Below are 14,940 nucleotides of genomic sequence, written 5' to 3'. Positions count from 1 at the left end.
GAAATGACTGTGATTCCCTCAGAGACAGCTGAGGGAGTCTGCCCTCTACAGAGCTTTGAGTTACAGCTGCAGTCAACAAGATGGCACATCAGCCAATTCTAATCTCACACTCCCACTCCTGTTGGCTTGGGATACAAGAGATGTCCAATGTCAATCCAATCTACATGAACAAATCTGCATTGTTTATGAAGGGCTGAGGAGCAGGGAAATGCATGAAAAAGCCAGGTCCCTGCTCTTACAGATAGGGCAAGCGATATAATTTTGTGTCGGCAGCCATCCAAAAACAATAATTGAAGCTTTCCAATACATCCTGAATTTCTAGCTGCAGATTTTCTGTAGAATGGTTCATGTGAGGGAAAGCAAAATTAGATTAGATGGAAAAAAATAAAGACCACATTGAAAAAACATTCCATATCAATTAAAACAAAACCCTCAGACTGAATCAAGCACAGTTTGCTTCTGGAAGATATAAGGGTTAAAGGGCATGTTGAATTTTGTGGGATGCTAAGTCAATGTGTTTGAATGCATGAGATTAAGGCCTAAAGATTCTGCATATTCCTCTACAGTATCTATTCAGGCCCATCTCTATTTGGGGCTATTGGCTGGCCAAGTCTGCACTAAAATTTCTCACAGACTTTACTCCTAAGGAAGGAAGTCCAGGACAGTTGCTGAGAATGTGTCGAATTTGATATCCCTCCCACTACGGTGTTGTGAACAAGACCACGCAGGAAACCTCCCCTCCAACCAATCAAAAAGAAATGCCAGGTCAAAGTTCCCATCCACTGCTCTGCAGTTGCTTAGTTTCTAGGCTCAGTAATATGAGGGTGTAGCCTATACAGATAATTTCCCGGTATATTCCATTACACAATTGTCTGCCTTTCACACTGAAAAACAATTGACTGAACAGGGGTTGAAATTGTGGGAAATACTAAGCATCCATGAAGAAGGAAATAGCCAGTGATTCCTGTCAATAATATATTATATGACCTGCTATGGTGTATTTGCCTACTTCTCTCTCATGCAAGCTCAATGATTTGTTGAGTGTTTCCACCATTCCCAAGTTTTACATGCAGTACGTTTACTTTTGGGATATCGGAATAGGTAGGGTTTGTTTGGATCTTTCCGTATCGAGTGGCGGAGTAGTGAAGAATTGGCACATGGGCACAGCAGTTAAGTGTTGCTGCAGTACAATTCCAGTGACTTAGGCTCGATCCTGACCTCAGGGCCTGTCCTTGTGGAGTTTGCATGTTACCTGTCAGCTTCTACTGAATGCTCTAGTTTCCACCCACATCTCAAATGCATACTGGTTGTAAGGACAACTGGCCCCTCCCAAAATAATCCCTTGATGTAGGTAAGTGGCAGACGAAATTGGGAAGATGATGGGCATGTACTGTACATGGGAATAAATTCAAAGGAAATAATTGGGAAACAGGATTGAAGGGGATGCTCTGAGAACTGGCAGACATATGATGGACTGAATGGCCTCTTTTTTATGTCATACGGTTAAAAATTGTGAAGAATACCACATTTTGAGTGACACTTATAGTAACACAAGATGAGATGCCTCACCTCATTGCGTCCATGCTGGCTCCAACGGGAGCATCCCATTTGTTCCATCCCCCTCCCTCCTTACTTCCCTGTATCCCTGCAATTTACTCACTCTCACACACGCTCATCAACACCCTCTTGATTCTTTTTGTCATTAACACTGTGGGGTAATTTATGCAGCACATTAATCTACCAGCATGCCTTTGGAATAAAGAATGAAACCAGAGTCCCAGGGGAAATCCAGAGAGAAGATGCAAAACAAATTCAGGCAGCACCTGAGGTCGGGACTGAATCGGAGTCACTGGAGCTACGAGGCAGCAGCAGTGATGACTATCACGCCACTCTAAAGGAAGGAGCAGTAAAGAAACACATCGGCTGTAAGGACCTCTACATGACTGTGCAAAGCACTTATTAGGAATTGAGTATAGCTGGTGTCAGCGGTCGTACACCATACTTTCTGTGTGACGCACAAAAATACTGATTTAACATCGGAAGTATGATTGTAACCTATGCTCCATGTAGTTTCAGAAACAACAGTGATTGGTTTTAACAATTGAGAGATGAATCTTGACCTAAAGAGTCGAGCACATCTCCTTGCTCTGCCTTGAACCGTGCTGCAAGATTTTTGTGTCCACCAGAGAAAGCAGGTTGGGATCTCCATTCAATGTCTCAGCTGAATAGCATCCTTTCCTGAGGGTGCAGCACTCCCTCGTTCCTGCGCTGGCCTGGATCCACAATCTGCTGGACAAACTCACTGGCTGAAACAGCATGCACGGGGTGGGGGAGGGTGGTTGAAAGGGATTGAGGAAAACTCCTTTCTCACCAATGCTGCTTAACCCTTTGAGTTCCTCCAGTAGATTGTTGTACCAGAGTCCTGCATCTGCTGTATCTGGTGTCTCTGCAGCACTGACTAAGACTGGCAAGTCATCATATGAGGAAAGGTTAGACAGACTAGATTTGTGTTTGCTGGAGTTTAGAAGAGTAGGACGTAATTAAGACATATCCAGTCTTTACTGGTCTTGAGAGTGGATATGCAGAGGATATTTCCCCTTGTGGAAGCAGCTAAAGGTATCACTATTTAAAAATAATTCAAGAATGAAATGGGCATAATTGTCTGTCTCATAAGTCATGAGTTTTGGAACTGTCATCCTAAAGGGAGATGGGAACAGATTCCTTGAACATAACAGATTCTGCAGATGCTGGAAACCCAATGCAAGACACACAAAATGCTGGAGGAACTCAGCAGGTCAGGCAGCATCTATGGAAGTGAATAAACAGTCTCCATTTCGGGTTGAGACTCTTCACCAGGACTAAGGCAGGAGTAGATAGTGGCTGAGCATAGGAATGAGAGGCAACTGCAGGAGGGTGAGAATTCAAGGCTGAGGTTATTGAATGGTGGAGCAAGCAGGAACGGCTGAGTGCCCTAACACTGTTCCTAATACTTAGTGACCACCCAGATTATTGGCAAAAGCCTCCGGAGTGGGTAAAATTATAGACCTCAAAAACTTGGGATGAGACTGAGTTGAGTAGTGGTGAAGGACATAACACCATGTGGATTCAATGAAGACTAATACCAGATGAAAGGCCAGTTCAGATTTATGCTTTTCTCTCCCAAAAGGAAAGAGGAAAAAAATCCAACACGTGGATTTCCATCCAGAAGTACACTTGTGCATACATTGGGAGACTTCTTTGACTTTAAACAGTTACTTTAAACCTTTAAGTTTCTTCAGATCTGCTCTTGATTTCTTACCTTGCTCCCTCCTAATAAACCCAGGCCAGCAGAGATGCTTTGGGGCGGGGGGGGGGGGTGATCGGGGATGGGGGTGCGGAGAAGGAACAGGATGAAACTAACTCAAACGCCGCTGTTTCATCCACCATCTGACCTCTGCAGGTTACCGAGAGAATCACACACACGCTGTGCTCAAGACTCAGGTGCTGAAGGACAAATACAAGAACTTGCATGATCCCACTGAAATAAACAACTGGTTTGAAACACATGCATGGAGGGCTCGCAGGACGATGTTACCTCCCTGTCCACTCAGCTTTTAAAACAAACCAAATCCAAGCGCTTACACTTTTTAATACTGCACCACTGGCAAGCAATTTGAGAGCTACGTTTTGCATGGAATAACAAATATGAAGATCGGGATTAGACGCGCATTCTTATTCCTTTGATTAAAGATAATAGAAATAAGTTATAATTAGCTTTCTAAGAAGGGTGAGGCATGTTGAGGGGATTGAATAGTGGCTGTGCGCATGTTGGATCTAGTCCGTAGGAGTGTGCCTGGTCGTGATTCACTGTCTGTAAAATCGGTGGTGTTAAAATCAGCCAAGGCAGCCGCAAGACTCCAACTTCATCAGTACAGCAAGACTGAAGCGCCATCGCTAGCTTTTCCCTTGAGCAAACGGACGCTTTCTGGGGCTGGCAGGGAAGAATCACTTGCGCTGTGGGTAACTTCCACCATGCGATGGGAGCAGTACAGGGACTTCGAATTTGTACCGGCAGACCAAGGAAGTGACTGCTCCAGACCCATCCTCCAGCCCTCAAACGCAGCAATAAAGTTGGGTAGACTTAACTGGAATGCTTAAAACTCACACCTCTCTAATACAAGTACTGTAAAGTGATTCACCTTCTGCTCGGCGCTCGGCTGCTATTTAAAACCAAGTATACTAACAAACTGCTCTTTGTCCATGCTGAGGAATCCTTTCTGTTCCCACCAACCTACAAGCATAGGTTGCCATGGAGACACTGCACGTCTATTTGCTATACAAATGATCAAAGGGCCCAGACAACACAAAAAAACTTGCCAGACTTCCTACTGGCAGGGCACTAATTAACTAACAGAAACTCAGGCCAGTGATTCCATTCACTTAACTGCAGTTAACAGCAATGTTCAGTGCGCTGCCAAAGTTCCGCACTGGCAAAGCCTGCGGATACAGAATCAAATAGCAAAGCTCTAAAACAGCCCGAAGAGCTGCGCCGCGGTAGCAGTTTCTTTAGAACAGTCATACCTGCTTCATCTTCAGAATCCCATTATCCACAGTGCATGAAGAAGTCTGCAGAGTCACAGTTACTGAAAACTTGGCAGAAGTGGGAGGTTTATATTTAATCACTTCTCCCCACATTGAAGGTCCGTCGGGCCCTTACGTTCTTTGTTTAAACTTTGCGTTGCCGCTCCTGCTCCGTGAGAAGTCAGGAAGAAGGGGACATAGCTAGCTGCCCTCCTCGTTTGAAACCCAAGCTCTGATCAGCTGCGGTGAGCCGAAGGAGGCTCTGACTCAGTCTCGCCAATCAGGCGCAAGGGGAGGAGGCTAACATGTCTACACTGGATTAGGGAAGGTTTTATAGGTATTTCAAGATAAAGGGCAACTGAGATCAAAGCACGAGTTCGCGGGAGTGGAGGAGCCACTGTAAATTGCTGTCCTCCTGCTTCTTAGACGGGCAGTATTTCAAAACTTGCTGCATAACCAGACTGTCTGGTACAAAACTTTTAAGAGCCCCTGCGTCTGGGTGTGTCATGAATTTCGCTGAAGTTCTTGGCGCTTTCTCACAGCAGTTCATCTCACCCGCTCGATGAAAAGCAACAAGTTAAAATCTTCAGCAGGTGCTTGCTCGGTAGAGGCGGAACGCAGGGACACGCCTGTCCTCGCAGGACAGACGACCATACTCTTACGAGCTGCCCCCAGAACAGTGGGACCACCAGCTCACAACTGTTAACAGCTACAATCCACAAAAGTAATGGGAGACAACTGTTTGCTTGCTTTATGTTTTGAGAGCCGGATTCGGTCATTAAATGCAGAGACCAAAGATGCTCGTACATGGCGCTAATAATTGATTTCGAGGTATTTTATAGCCAATGAAGTACATTTCAGCTGTGTCACAATGTGGAAAATTGGACGATCGTTTTATGCACAGCAAGGAGATTAAAGACAGCTAATCCGTTTATGTATGTGCGTTAGCTCAGTTATAAAAGTTAGCAGGAAGGACTCCCTTTTGCTTATATTCAAAGTAGCTCGTTAGGATTTTTATTTATACCTGAGGGGTATTTGGGTTTTTGGGCGATGAATTTGGCCAGACACTCTCGGTTCCGCAGTAGAGTGTCAGCCTGGATGAAAACCAAAGCCTAGAAATCCCTGAGTTAGCCACGGCTGATCAAAAACAAACCGAACTCAAGTCACTTTAGGACTGGAATTAGAATTGGTTTATTACTGTCACGTTTACTGAGGTACCTTGAAAAGGTTGTCTTGCATACTGTTCATACAGAACAAATATTTACACTGAGGGAGTGATCACTGAGCATCATCGAACAAACTTGGTCTGGCAACAACCGGTCAAATCATTCAGGTCAACAGAGGAAGGGATCATTTTCTTTGTGGGACAATTCAAGGATTTGCATGTGATAGTGTTGGCTTTTCAGGCAAATGAAAATCGTAAACCCCATCCTATATGGATAGGTACGGGTACCCTCACTAAAGGTAGCTTATACTATAGACACCTATTCTTCAAAGGCTAGCTCACTTCCCCGGTTATCCTCCACAGTGAGTTTAGCTGCCAATACCCACTATTTGAGTGGTGGGACCCACCACCCTACTAAGGAAGAGAAACTTCCAGCTAACAAAGTAGTTTATACACAGTTCACTTATTTTCAGTGCTACACATTTATATTTAGATACAATTCTTAAAACACATTTAAAACTCACAAAGGCTTTCTATCTTCCAAGAAGATTTTCAAATTACAAATGATTTCCAAAACACAAAGGATTTCCAAAATGCAGGTACAATTCCCAAAATGCAGGTACAATTCCTATAAGGTAAAAAGACATACCATTGAGTTGCAGACAAATGAGTCAGCTGCAGCAGAATTCAAAGGCAGAGGAATTAATTCTAGTTCATCCCATCTTTCTTTCGTTGTTCTTACTGTTCCCTGACCATTCCGAACAAGCCTGGCTGACCTATATTTATACTGTTCTTTTGCACTTTGGAGACTACACACATGTGATGTTTTTCAGATAGTTTTTCACACAGATGGTCTAAAAGTTACTGGCAAACCTCCAGAAATCACACCACCCAAATTAAAGCTGTGAAGGCCAAATCTCTGAGTACACTAATCTCCCAACTATTGATAGGTCAATTATTTGATGTGCTAAGTGGCAATATCAATCTGGTCTGCAAACTTTCTTGAGCTAAATAATTTAGCCAGTATTGACTCATTTGATGCAGGCCCAATTAACATAATCCCATTGTTTTACACTGCATCTCTTGAGCAGTCAGCCAGAGCTCTGGGTCATAAATCTGTGCTCTATAGATAGTGCAGTTTGTTTGTAAAGTAGTCCTTTTAACTTTGCACTGCTTGCCAGTTTTTTATTTCAAAATATACTTTATTCAAAAATAAAATTATATGCAATAAACCATTCAATAACTTTCCATCCTTTACTGCTTGCCAGTTACATTAAGAACTGAAGCTTTTGTTTATGACAAGAAGCTGTACCAATAATATTGGCTGGAATTTTAACTTACCCAGAAACAACTTTTTGGTCATCAGGAGTGTCACCAGGTGTGTTAGAAAGCTGAGCTTGGCAAAAAAGGTACTCCTACCCTTAGACAGTGAATACCCATCACATGCAAAGACAAAATCATGTCTTGCAATTTGATTTTCTTGCTATACTGGCAATGGTTGTTGCTTTCTACAGTAACAATAACATCATTCAGTTGGCTTGGGATAACTAGAGTACACAACGTGCCCTGAAGTGCCCTGAACAGGGAAACGGTATGGCACTGGTGCTGACAGGGAATTTCTGCACACTTTTCTTTCTACACCACTCCCTCCCCCGCCCCAATTTCTCTAATCCTCACAATACAAATTCATACCAAGTTTCAACTCTGCTGGGGCATGGTGATATGTACACAATGCTGCTACATTTGTGTTTTTTTAAGTTTTGAATTGAATCGACTTTATTTCTAACATCTTTCACAAACTCAAGGAGCAAAAATCTTTATGTTACTTCACCATCTAAATGTGCTATGTGCAATCATAGTAATTTGTAATAATTTATAATAAATAGAACAGTCAATGTAACATAGAATATACTCAAATCAGCGTGAGTTAATCAGTCTGATGTCCTGGTGGAAGAAGCTGTCCCAGAGCCTGTTGGTTCTGGCTTTTATGCTGAAGTACTTCTTCCCAGATGGTAGCAGCTGGAATAGATTGTGGTTGGGATGACTTGGGTCCCCAATTATCCTACGGGCCCTTTTTACACACCTGTCCTTGTAAATGTCCTGAATCATGGAAAGTTCACAACTACAGATGCACTGGGCTGTCCGCACCACTCTCTGCAGAGTCCTGCGATTGAGGAGAGTACAGTTCCCATATCAGGCAGAGATGCAGCCTGTCAGGATGCTCTCAGTTGTACCCCTGTAGAAAAATCTTAGGATTTGGGGGCCCGTACCAAACTTCCTCAACTGTCTGAGGTGAAAGAGGCAGTGTTGTGCCTTTTTCACCACATAGCTGGTGTGTACAGACCACGTGAGGCCCTCGATGATGTGGATGCCGAGGAACTTGAAGCTGTTTACCTCTCAACTCCAGATCCATTGATGTCAATAGGGGTTAGCCTGTCTCCATTCCTCCTGTAATCCACAACCAGCTCCTTTTTCTTTACAACACTGAGGGAGAGGTTGCTTTCTTGATACCACTATGTCAGAGAGACGACTTCTTCCCTGTAGGCTGCCTCGTTATTGCTTGAGATAAGGCCAATTAATGTAGTGTCATGGGCAAATTTAATTTTTAGATTGGAGCTGTGGGTGGTGATACGGTCATGAGTATACAGGGAGTAAAGGAGGGGACTCAGTACGTAGCCCCTGAGGGGCTCCTGTATTGAGAGTCAAAGGGGTGGAGGTGAGGGAGCCCACTCTTACAACCTTCTGGTGATCTGACAGGAAGTCCAGGATCCAGCTGCACAAGGCAGGGTCAAGGCCAAGGTCTCTGGGCTTCTTGTTGAGCCTGGATGGAACTGTGGTTTTGAATGCTGAACTGTAGCCCAAAAACAGTGTTCTCACATAAGCATCCTTATTCTCCAGATGTGTAAGGATGGTGTGTAGAGCAGTGGCTATTGCTCTCCTGAATGCAACAATTATTAAATGTATAAGATACTTTGCTCAGCTTATATGTTATGAGTAAAGTCTATCTTTGAAACACCACTTCTTGTTATTCCCACCTACCTTCCTCAATGACCACCTTCTTCCCTGTCTGTGGATTAGCCTGTGGTTTGCAATTGGCCCTCATGAGGTGTCAGAGAAGCCACAGAACTTCACGGGTCTGCCTATGTGGTGTACTCACACTGCTATAAGGACAGGGAGCATTAGACTAGGGACAATGAAAGAATGGTCAGTTATTACTAAATCACAGTGGCGTGCATCTTGGTAGGATTTCGATTTGCTTGTTCCCCTTGTCCATCCAAGTGGTGGAGGTCTCAGCTGGTGGTGATAATAACACCATTGATTGACAAAGAAGACTTGGCAGGTTAATGTAGTTGGTGTTAGCCTATACCCTGGCAAGAAATGGTGATGAGTTCTCCATCATGCAGCATACAGTATTAATGCCATTAGTGTACACTGGGGCATAGTTCCATGGTCAATGATCCAAACTGGAGTGTGCTCCATAGGGCACTCATTCATGTCAGGAATACAGTACTATGCTGACTGTGCTGAGGTACAGTTCCCTTGTCACTGATTTATACCGGAAAACAGATCTACTGATGCAGAATTTGCAGGTGTAGGAATATTATTCAAATCCAACAATTTCACTATTGTCTTCATTGCAGTGACAAATACCATCATTCTTACCCAGCCTAACTGTTGCATGGCTCTGAAACTCACACTCAATTATCTCAGCAGGCTGCTACTATCTATTAAATATCCACTTAAAATTGATTATTATGGCACAGAAGAGAGCATTTGTGCCTGAGTATTGTATTCTGAAACAGAATCTGCCAAAACTTGGAGTGACTCTGGAATTTCCTTTTAATCCCAGCGCAGTCAACAGTTGAATCTCTGGAATGATTAATTAATGGAGCCCAGATTCCAGTGCTGTTTTGCAGATTAAATCACTGACATCAGACAAGTGAACCATTGCTTAAATTGGTTTCTGGAAAGATTCCAAAGCTATTTTCTTTTGAAAAACTCAAGCTTGATTCACCAAAGATCATCCTAGTTAATAGAGGAAAGAGCTTAAGACTCTGTTTACATTCCCATATAATACCATTACTACATGCATGCGATGTCACTGTATTGATAAATGAAACAAAGTTTTTGAAACTTTCAAATATCAAACTACTCATCAGTAAAAGGGGGTAGTTTAAAGCAGTCAAACTCATTTATTTTCTTTTTTGATATTCATTCACATGGACTCCAATATTAGGTCTGTGGCTACCTTTCCCCTTCTAAAATTTGTCTTGCTGTAATGAGAACTTGACTCCTTTCCTTCTCACAGATAGTTTCAGCATTAGTTTTTCCTCTTTATAGGACTATCAAAGCTTACAGTGGCAAGCAAAAGTTTGGGCATCCCAGTCAAAATCTTACTGTGAATAGTTAAGTGAGTAGAAGATGAACTGATCTCCAAAAGTCATAAAGTTAAAGATGAAACATTCTTTTCAACATTTTAAGCAAGATTAGTGAATTATTTTTGTTTTGTACAATTTTAGAGTGAAAAAAAGGAAAGGAACACCGCGCAAAAGTTTGGCACCCCAAGAGATTTGAGCTCTCGGATAACTTTTACCAAGATCTCAGACCTTCATTAGCTCGTTAGTTCTATGGCTTGTTCACAGTCATTGTTAGGAAAGGCCAGGTGATGCAAATTTCAAAGCCTTATAAATACCCTGACTCCTCAAACCTTGTCCCAACAATCAGCAGCCATGGGCTCTTCTAAGCAGCTGCCTAGCACTCTGAAAATTAAAACAAATGATGCCCACAAAGCAGGAGAAGGCTATAAGAAGATAACAAAGCGTTTTCAGGTAGCTGTTTCCTCGGTTCGTAATGTCATTAAGAAATGGCAGTTAACAGAAACAGTGGAGGTTAAGTTGAGGTCTGGAAGACCAAGAAAACTTTCTGAGAGAACTGCTTGTAGGATTGCTAGAAAGGCAAATCAAAACCCCCGTTTGACTGCAAAAGACCTTCAGGAAGATTTAGCAGACTCTGGAGTGGTGGTGCACTGTTCTACTGTGCAGCGACACCTGCACAAATATGACCTTCATGGAACAGTCATCAGAAGAGAACCCTTCCTGTGTCCTCACCACAAAATACGGCATCAAAAGTTTGCAAAGGAACATCTAAACAAGCCTAATGCATATTGGAAACAAGTCCCGTGGACTGATGAAGTTAAAATAGAACTTTTTGACCACAATGAACAAAGGTATGTTTGGAGAAAAAAAGGGTGCAGAATTTCATGAAAAGAACCCCTCTCCAACTGTTAAGCACGGGGGTGGATCGATCATGCTTTGGGCTTGTGTTGCAGCCAGTGGCATGCGGAACATTTCACTGGTAGAGGGAAGAATGAATTCAATTAAGTACCAGCAAATTCTGGAAGCAAATATCACATCGTCTGTAAAAACGCTGAAAGTGAAAAGAGGATGGCTTCTACAACAGGATAATGATCCTAAACACACCTCAAAATCCACAATGGACTACCTCAACGGGCACAAGCTGAAGGTTTTGCCATGGCCCTCACAGTTCCCCGACCTAAACACAATCAAAACTCTGTGGATGGACCTCAAAAGAGCAGTGCAAGACGGCCCAAGAATCTCACAGAACTAGAAGCCTTTTGAAGGAAGAATGGGCAAAAATCCCCCAAACAAGAATTGAAAGACTCTTAGCTGGCTACAGAAAGCGTTTACAAGCTGTGATACTTGCCAAAGGGGGTTTTACTAAGTACTGACCATGCAGGGTGCCCAAACTTTTGATTCGGGACCTTTTCCTTTTTTGTCATTTTGAAACTGTGAAATATGGAAATAAAAAAGTAATCTTGCTTAAAATATTAAAGAAGTGTGTCATCTTTAACTTTATGCCTTTTGGAAATCAGGTCATCTTTTACTCGCTTAGCTAATCACAGTAACAGAAATTTTGACCAGGTGTGCCCAAACTTTTGCATGCCACTAAAATATCTAAACTACTTGCATTCACATTAGTTGTTCTGTGCTACAAACTATGCAAGGATGCATGCACAATATTTTAAAATGGAAATGTTGAGAGAGATTGAAAAAACTCCATGAAAAGTGTTACCAAATGGGATTCAGACGAGCAAGGAATGTTTCACTTTTTATTAAGTTTAACTCCACATCTATTTCTTCCTTAACAATTTTATGCCCTGAGGCAGATTTTCTGTGCACAAAATAGCGCCTTCTACTGTCATGTTGTCATATCTTTGAGTCACATCTTCCATTTATAAATCCCATGTTTGTACAATCAGTGGAAAATGCCTATGTAAACATGTCCAGCTCTGCTTCCCTCCCTGATGAGCTCAAATACTTCTACGTGCATTTTGACCGAGAGAACAAGGAGGTCACCCTCAAAGTGGATCTCGCACCTGGTGAACTGCCTCTCTCACTTGCCACCTCCGATGTTTGTGTCACCCTGAGCAGGGTGAATATACGGAAGGCAGCTGGTCCGGATGGAATACCTGGCCGTGTGCTCAGAGTCTGTGCAGGGCAGTTGGCCGGGATCTTCACGGACATTTTTAATCTGTCCCTGGCCCAGGCAGTTGCTCCCACAAGCTTCAAGATTGCCACCATCATGCCAGTGCCAAAGTATTCCACTGTCACGGGTCTGAATGACTTCCGCCCAGTTGCACTCACCCCCATCATTGCAAAGTGCTTTGAGAGACTGGTTCTATCACATCTGAAATCCTGTCTGCCCACTACCCTGGACCTCCATCAATTTGCCTATCGCACCAACAGGTCTACAGAGGACGCCATCTCCACGGCACTTCACTCTGCCCTGACCCACCTGGACAGCCCCAACTCTTACGTCAGAATGCTGTTCATTGACTTTAGTTCAGCATTCAATACTGTGACCCCCTCCAAGCTGATCACCAAACTTCACCAGCTTGGTATTAGCTCATCCCTCTGCAGTTGAACCTTGGACTTTCTGACTAACAGACCCCAATCAGTTAAGTTGGACAACCTCTCCTCCTCCACTCTCACCCTGAACACCGGCGTGCCTCAAGGCTGTGTGCTGAGCCCTCTTCTGTACTCCCTTTTCACCTGTGACTGCATTCTAACTCCATAATCAACTTCGCAGTCGACACCACGGTGGTTGACCTGATCAGAGGGGATGACGAGACAGCCTACAGAGACGAGGTCCAGCACTGGCCGCATGGTGTGCCGACAACATCCTGGCCCTTAACACCCAGAAGACCAAGGAGATCATTGTGGACTTCAGGCATGCCAGGAGCCACACTCATGTCCCCATTTACATCAACGGAGCTGTAGTGGAGCGTGTATCAAGCTTCAAATTCCTTGGTGTCCACATTTCCGAGGATCTCACCTGGTCCCTGAACTCCTCCATCCCGATCAAAAAGGTGCAACAGCATGAAGGAAGCTCACCTCTGTCACAGGATACTGATGGACTTTTACCGCTGTTCCATTGAGAGCATACTCACCAACTGCATCTCAGTGTGGTATGGCAATTGTCCCATATCGGACTGCAAAGCACTCCAGTGGGTGGTGAAAACTGCCCAGTGGATTATCGGCACCCAATTGCCCACCATTGAGAACATCGTAAATGCTGCCTGGGCAGGGTGAAAAGCATTATCAAGATGCATCTCACCCTAACCATGGACTTCTTACTCTCCTCCCATCTGGTAGATGCTACAGGAGCCTCCGCTCCCACACCAGCAGGCACAGGAAGAGCTTCTTCCCTGAGGCGGTGACCCTGCTGAACCTCACATCACAGCGCTAAGCAGTATTGCACCCGTATTGTACTGTCTCAGTACTTTTATATTTGTGTGCTGTAGCACTTACTTTTTATTCGCAGTTATTTTGTAAATAACACTATTCTTTGCATTTCTGGTTACAGCCTAACTACATTTCATTGGCTTTGTATCTGTACTTGGCACAATGACAATAAAGTTGAATCTAATCTAATCTAATGTCATGTTGAAATTACTTTGTACTGCCCATGGTGGTATTATAGAGCCTCGTATTTCTTTCTCAACTACTCAGCCTCTATGCAAACAAATCTGCTCCCATAGGATACATCAAGGTATATAATTCCTAGGGTGGCTCTATCTCCAGGGCCCCCAGTAAAACGTTGTCTCTGATAAGGGAGAAGATGCTGATCATCAAAGTCTCCATCATGAGCAGCAGTCCTGCCTTCTCCATCAGGGTAGAACTGCTGATTCACCAGAATTACTCTGGCTTCTACAGAAAGCAAAAGGTAATTTCCCAAATATTAACTACAGCATCTTGTTCTAGCTTGTTTGTCAGGCAAGACATTACTACTCTTATGACCATGCTAAACATTCGCTCCCTCCGCCACCAGTGCACAAGGGTGACAGTCTGCAACTTCCACAAAATGCAATGCAGTTGCTTACCCAGACTGCACCAATCATACACCCCAAACTTACAACATCCATCTCCCAGAAGGACAGAGACAAAAAGTGTATGGGGATACCCATACTAAATGTTAGTACTAAATCTTCTCCTCAAGTCACACACTATTGTTACCGAAAAATATACTATCAGCCTTTTATTATCCCCCCTACCCAGTGGCATGATGGGAGTAACTTCACCAGAAAGACTGCCTGGGTTCAGTACAGTAGCTCACCATCGCCCTCTCAAGGACAGTGAGGAAAGGACACTATACAACAACTGACTGGGAGGTGCAGGCAGATATTTACAGCATTTAAGAAGATTCTAGACAATCACAGGAACTGCCAAGGCATGGAAAGTTATGGACCAGGCAGAGGGCCTGTTTCTATGTTGTGTGACACAATGATCCCCCAGAGAGTGACTGAAAAGCATGTATCAGCCAGTAAGAAAAGTCAATACATAATAGGGCTTGCATACTTTCTGAACCCAGTTGTATGTTAGTTATACAGTGTCTTGGGCATGAGATTTCAGGTTGCTTGGCTGACAAATTAGTGATCATCTTTTTGGGTGACATTTCTGTCTACACATCCAGTATGAAGAAATGAGGTGGTGGTGGAGGCATTATAAAGATGGGCATGCAGGGTGATTATCGGTAGGCGTGTGGAGGCAAAGTTGTTTCAAGTCTCTAGATAAATATACAAGCAGGATTGGAATTCCTGTACTTACTAAGTACTGTAGTTCATATACTACTGAGTGGAATTAGTACTTAATGAATCACCTAATAAGCACTGGGGAAGTGAAGAACATGTAGGA

At 43.5% G+C, this 14,940-nt stretch overlaps 1 protein-coding gene across 3 annotated transcripts in view; it reads right to left on the bottom strand.

Annotated features, from left to right (window-relative positions):
• LOC134348141 (E3 ubiquitin-protein ligase Midline-1) overlaps positions 1 to 14,940 on the bottom strand; it is a 429,310-nt gene that overhangs the window by 206,066 nt on the left and 208,304 nt on the right. The window contains exon 1 of one of the 3 annotated variants that reach the window (XM_063051086.1): positions 6,375 to 6,460. The exons of 1 other annotated variant lie outside the window; for it this stretch is intronic. The gene's annotated coding sequence lies outside the window, so the exon portion shown is untranslated. Of the gene's footprint in view, positions 1 to 4,560; positions 4,910 to 6,374; positions 6,461 to 14,940 lie in introns of those variants that run through there. One more of the 3 variants, XM_063051085.1, reaches the window with a different exon arrangement.

The sequence above is a fragment of the Mobula hypostoma genome, chromosome 6 (assembly GCF_963921235.1).
Source record: "Mobula hypostoma chromosome 6, sMobHyp1.1, whole genome shotgun sequence".
NCBI classification, from domain to species: Eukaryota; Metazoa; Chordata; class Chondrichthyes; order Myliobatiformes; family Myliobatidae; genus Mobula; species Mobula hypostoma.
Note: the sequence above shows the minus strand (reverse complement) of the source record. Positions and strands in the feature narration are given on the sequence as shown.